This window comes from Dendropsophus ebraccatus, unplaced genomic scaffold (assembly GCF_027789765.1).
Source record: "Dendropsophus ebraccatus isolate aDenEbr1 unplaced genomic scaffold, aDenEbr1.pat pat_scaffold_1017_ctg1, whole genome shotgun sequence".
Lineage (NCBI taxonomy): Eukaryota > Metazoa > Chordata > Amphibia > Anura > Hylidae > Dendropsophus > Dendropsophus ebraccatus.
Window position 1 is genome coordinate 11954 of NW_027208433.1, and position 6257 is coordinate 18210.

Here is a 6257-nt window from a genome sequence, read left to right on the forward strand (position 1 = left end):
ATCATCATCTGAATTCTAAGAATGCCTATGGTGTGCTGTGTGCTCTCTCAAGTCATATTTCTCTATATTGCACCAATAGCAGGGAAACTTGGATAGACATTACCCACTGGGGTGAGCCTCTAGAGATTGTGATATTCTCTATACAGTATATTGAAACTGGGGTTGTTGGGAGTCTATTGTAAATGAAATATCCATTGGTCTTATACACCTATAGCACAATATAAAGGAGTCTAAGAGGAGCTCTGAAACCTTAATATCTTGATTATAAATTTATTAGATCAAATAATTTAGTGTCATATAGTCTCAGATATTTCAGGCAATCACATAAAGGATGCTTTGCATAGATAACAACATAATATTAACCATGGTTGCAGGGATCTTCAGATGCCTTCCATTATCTTGATATAGGAGTATAGACCAGAATTTCCCAACCCTTTGTCCCTTGTGAGCCACATTCAGCTTTGAGTAATGGTTGGTAGTCACAATACACTCAAAAACTCAAAATATATTTTACGTTTGCAGTGACAAAAAAATTACAGGCATCACTAATACATATTTCAATGCTAATGCTGCTGGTTCATGGTTAGGTTATGTCTGCAATATCAATTGTGAGTGGATATGGGAGGCCGCACAGCAGGTGGTCCCGAGACACATGGGGCTCCCAAGTCACTGGTTGGGGATCACTAGTTTACTGTGTTATAACCAATTAGTATAGCTATTATAGCCTTATTATAGTCTTAGGATATGCTTGCTGCTATTGGGGAACTGCTATATAAGTAACTATTATTAATGTGGGCTATTCCATACTGTAAAACAGTTACAATACAACATAATACTGATATCACCACATTTACTTTATGAACCTTATATATAACTTAAGGCAAAGACGGCAGCATGCCCTACCTAAGAATGACTCATGAGATATAAGATATTGTTTATATTAAGTTAAAGGTGAAAAAAAGCATCTGCTTTTTTCCCCCCAAATACAGCAACCCTCTTGTGTCTAGGTTGTGTGTGATATTGCATGTAAATTCCATTCAAGTGAATGAGGCTGAACTGCAATACCAGTCGCTACCCATAGACAAGTGAGGCGCTGTTTCTGGGAAATATAACAAACATTCTTTTTTATATTCTAGATAGAAGTAGGTGAGCAGCTAAATAGGATGCATTAAACTGTACTGTAAAGGTAACAAACATTACAAGAAATAAAAGGGATCGTAATAGGATGCTTCTTATATACAGCATATTCATTTACACCGAGACAGCAGTACTGATCAAATAAATAAACTATACTGGTGTACGCTGTATCTATAATAAAAATAATAATAATACAGAACCTGTGTATATCCTGTCCATATAGCTTTTTCTATATAAGTTAACTAATAAATGCTGGGAGAACTATAGATACCAGGAGGTTATGGTTCTACCAGCATTTGACACATTAATAGAGATCAACCAAAATGTTGACATAAAAGGCAACTATTTAAATATTAAAAAGAATGCATAGATTGCTTTACAATGCATTTTATTACTTCCCCGTAAACTACGGATCATGCCGTAGCTTTTTTAACCCCTTCCCTACCATGAAGGGTCTGCAGTGTACTGCACAGCAGCTCTTACTATTACTAAGTGAGTCAGTTGGCTGGTTGACCATGAGTGCGGCATGGTGTCACCTCCACAAAGAGGAAGTCATTTTCAGATTGAGAGTCATACAGATCTTGCCTGGATAACTGTGTGCTAGGTGAACAGCATTACCCAATGCTGTGCATGGTTTTGATGACTGAAACTTGCATAAATTAATAGTGACAATGAACTCCAGATTCTCAAACCTTCAAGTAGTCATTTTTCAGTCTGCTGAGTCTCGCACCATGACTTCTAATAGTTAAAGAAAGAAGCTCGTGTTTATCCCTCAGTCCCAGGGAGACATCTAAGGTTTCCTTGAGAACAGCTCTAGTGTGGATCATCATATCCACAAAGTCGTCATTTAACCCTTCATCTCGTTCTTCTCGTTCTCCTGGCTCTGCTTAAATTTAATCTCGAGCTCTGATAAAGACTTGTCCGAGTTGGAGAAGGCTTCGCTTATCTGAGACGATTCCCTTCCAAGATACTTTCCGTAACTTTCCTCACCATCCAGGTCGTAAGATATGCTTTTACTAATGCTTTCAATTGCTCTTTCCACGTCTTCAATCTGTCTTTTTATGACTAGAAATTCTTCCTTTAAAGAGAGAGTTTGTCCATCGACCGGACAGGCTCTTTCATCCGTCACTCTGAAGAGCATCTGACACTTCTCGGGGTCATCGTTCTCCTCGTAATCCCCATCAGGGACAAAGTAATGGTGCAAAAGTTCCATTGGACATTTCTGGCTGGAGAGGTCCATTGTAATAATACCAGAGCACAGGTTGCACAAAATCCCAAACCATAGGAGATGAAATCCAGTCATTGTAAGTTGCATGTCTCTCAAGCACCAGAACAAAGGTAAGGAATACTGTATTCTATGACAACGTGTTGTCACAGGAGTAAAAGGATTACAAACTCCCAAGCTATACTCCAGCAGAAATATTTCCTTTTACGTCTGGATCCACCCTTTACATTCACAAGCTGATGATATTTATACAACCGAATGAAATACTGTCCTGCAGTCTCCAGATCTCCAGCACCTTGAGAGTGTAAATCTGCTTGAATCAGATCCTCCTTGGTTTACAGACAAAATATTGTCTGCATTCAGACTGAAGAGTGCATAAGTAAATACAACAGACTCTAGTGCCTTCTTAAGGAGCAGCCGGAGTAACACAAGGCTTGTCTGTGGTAAGTAAGATTGGTCTCTTCTGCTGGATGCTACTACACTATTTCAACATCTGGGCTGCTGTTGGTGAGTTTTTTTCCTTATTGGCTAATGACATGCCTTAGAAGAGGTATCTGTTCTCAGATTACAACATGATTTCGTCACTGTAGAAGCCAAGAAAAGTCCCGCAGAAGAATCCTTTCTGTAGGTCCCAGCTATTAAAGCTGCAATAAGCGTTTCTTCCTTCCTGCTGCTTATAAAAAATAGCTCAAATAAAGCTCACATCCACTGATGGATTTGGACACTGATGAAGCATTACATCTGCAATGAAGAGTTACCAAGGGAAGGCACGTGTGTAACTATAAATAAACATGAGCCATTGCTGGTGCCTAGCTCCAGGACGGAATTTCAAAGCTATTTTCCAGCCCTGTGCTGGGACAAAACCAATATTTATAGTACAAGAGAATATCATCCAGTATTTTTCTCCGGAATATCATTGGGGAAAAGAATTTCAGAAAACCTTCAGGTAGTGTCATTTGTTTCACAATGCACTATTCTGTGGTCTTGAATGAAACATGGTGAGGAGAGAAAGCAGATCCTCAGGGCATAGAAAGTAAGGAGGGGAAATTGCAATCACACTTCCCCCTCTTTATGTGAAAACTATGTTTATATCTCTTTAAGAAATATTTGCATTACACAGTTATTGCCATAAAAATGTGATGTGTATGATATGTATAAACTGTATTTATTGTGCTCCACACTGTGCATCTGCGCTATATTCTGTAGGTGGGCCACGGTAAGTAGCAGTAGTAGCTGCCATACCCTTTAGGATGCTGCAGTATTAGCGCAGGCCAGGAAGAGCTGACTAAGGGTGCATGCACACTACGGAATTCCCGCATATGACCCGCAGCGGATTCCGTTGCTCGTACTCACACGCGGCGGCGCAAATCTCCACCTGTGCCATAGACACTATTCTATGCATGGGCGGATTCCGCATTCCGCCGAAAGAATTGACATGTCACTTCTTTCGGCGGAATGCGGAATTCGTCATAAATAGAATAGTGTCTATGGCATGGGCGAAGATGCACGCCGCTGCGTGCGGGTACGAGCGACAGAATTCGCCGCGGTTCATCGCGGGAATTCCTTAGTGTGCCAAACTTGCTCACTGGGCAGGGGGCACCAGTAGGATGGAGTGGAAAGTTTGTAGTGGGTCTTTTGAAGTTGAGAAGGTCCACAAGTGCCAAAGCAATACCTCATGGCAAGGCCAGAGTGTTGTCACAGAGATAAAGTTAGAGTTATCAAAGGATAGTGTCTGGCAGACTGTGTGGGTTGTCGGAAACGTGAGGAGCCATGGGTTCTGTGAAACCTAAATGCATTGTCCAGGCCAAATAAAAATTCTAGGCAGCAGGAGGTGCTGTAAACATAATAAACAGGTGAGACTCACCTGTCCTGGTCCAGCGCTGCAACTCCATGCCTTCTGCTGGTCTCCTCTATATCCCAGTTCCTGTGGCATGAAGCTGCATGAGCTGCCCACTCGGGAGAAGAGACGGCGCTAAAAACCACTAATTGGTTGAATGGGCAGGTCGAAGGTAGGTGTGGACGTATGAGTTGGCGGGCCAAGGAATGCCTCTACTGCCACCAAATGGAATAATTAGCAAATTTGTTTCTGAACAAATTCCTCCCCTTTTTTTTCAAACAGCAGGGGCAGGGGGGAACATAATAAACTATCCCAACTCACCTCTCCCCATGACTCTCCAGTGTTGAATCGCCGCTCCAGAACCCCTGCCGTGCTCTGGGATCGCCTGCAGAGCCGACATTACAACCTGATTGATGGCCTGCCTGCTCAGCCAGTTAGTGACTGGGGCTGGATGCTGCTACAGTCACTTATTGTTTGAGCATGCAATCTATCAGCCGGGATATGCATCTTCCCCCAAGCAGTGACATCATTACAAAATACCTTTCGGCTGGAGTCCCAGAGCCGGTCATGTGGTGCATTGCAGGCATGAGTAGAGATAAGCAATGATTGATTGTTAGTTTATCCACTGCCCCTGCCACCTGTCAGATTTTTGCAATGCCCATATTTCTCCTTTAGGGTGCCTTCACACGTACCATGCGGATTTTACGCTGCGAGTTTCCAGATCTTGGTATAATGAAGGCCTATAAGTTCACATACCCGCAGCGGAAAATTCATTCCACTGCAGATATGCGACCCGGCCCCTTTAACCCCGGCCGTCCGCAGCCCGCAGCCCCGGCCAAAAGCATACATTACTTGCTAAGCGCCGAGGCTGTGTGAAGCTACCGGCTTCTCTCGCTCCTCATCAACTAATCAGTGCTGCTGGGTTGCATATCTGCAGTGGATTGAATTTTCTGCTGCAGGTATGTGACCCCATAGGCCTTCATTATACCAAGATCCGCAGCGAATTTCACTGCAAACTCGCAGCGTGAAATCCACTGCGGATCCGGAATGTGTCAGTACCCAGGCCCTACCTACAGTGCTTACAGTTTGCTGTAGCTTTCAGTCCCCTAGTGAGCATAAGGGTGCTTTTTGGTAATTTGTCTGTACAGTGGATTATGCACAATTTCACATCTTCTACTGTAGTGAAGAGTCAAAGAGGAGTTTGTTTGTGCCACATTTTGGCACACCTCATTACTGCTTCCTCCTTCCTCTTCATGAATAATCAATACTGCCCGGTCTTCTTCTCGCTCAGCTGTCAGCCAGTGTCTCTGATTGCAGATCAGTCCTCTCTAGGAAAAAACATTCAGATATAGTTAAATCTCTTAGACCAAATGTGTTGGAACTGTGTTCTAGGGGTAACTGCCAGCAGTTCATTTTTTGGTTCAAATCCCTTTTAAAACGAGTGGATGGCTACCATTTCATTGCAAATAATTGCTGTTATAAAAAAAAAAAAAAAAAAGCCTGTTATTTGCCATTAAATGGCGACCATCCACTAAATTTCAACAGTGTGTGTGTACATAGCCTTTCTGTGTTTTCAATACACTCCTGGTTTTGGTTGATGATAAAAAAAATATATATTTCAATTCCATCAGGGGATTTGATCGAAAAAATGACCTGCTGGCAGGTGAGTTACCTCTCGATCACAGCTCCCCATTTTGGCTCAGAGATTCCACTACACCTGGAGTGCTTCTTTCAGACATAAACTGCCTACAGAGGACTGATCTGCAATCTGCGATCTGCAGAGACACTGGCTGACAACTGAGCGAGCAGGAGGCCAGGCAGCATTAATTATTCATGAAGAAGAGCGAGACGAAGGTGTGGTGAGGTACGCCAGAGTGAGGCACAAACAATTCCTATTTGACACCTCATTACAGTAGGAGACCATGCTCACTAGGGGACTGCCAGCTACAGCACACTGTCAGCATCTTAAAGGGAACCTGTCCCCTGAAAACAGAGGGAAGAGCCTGCCCGATCCCCCCTCCCCCTTGGGAGCTCCGGATACTTACCTCAAGCTGCAAG

The 6257-nt window shown here is 43.0% G+C and overlaps 1 pseudogene; it reads right to left on the minus strand.

The window, feature by feature from the left end:
- Window positions 1-1372: 1372 nt before the first annotated feature.
- LOC138774673 (fin bud initiation factor homolog) lies at window positions 1373-2522 on the minus strand (annotated as a pseudogene).
- Window positions 2523-6257: the final 3735 nt, after the last annotated feature.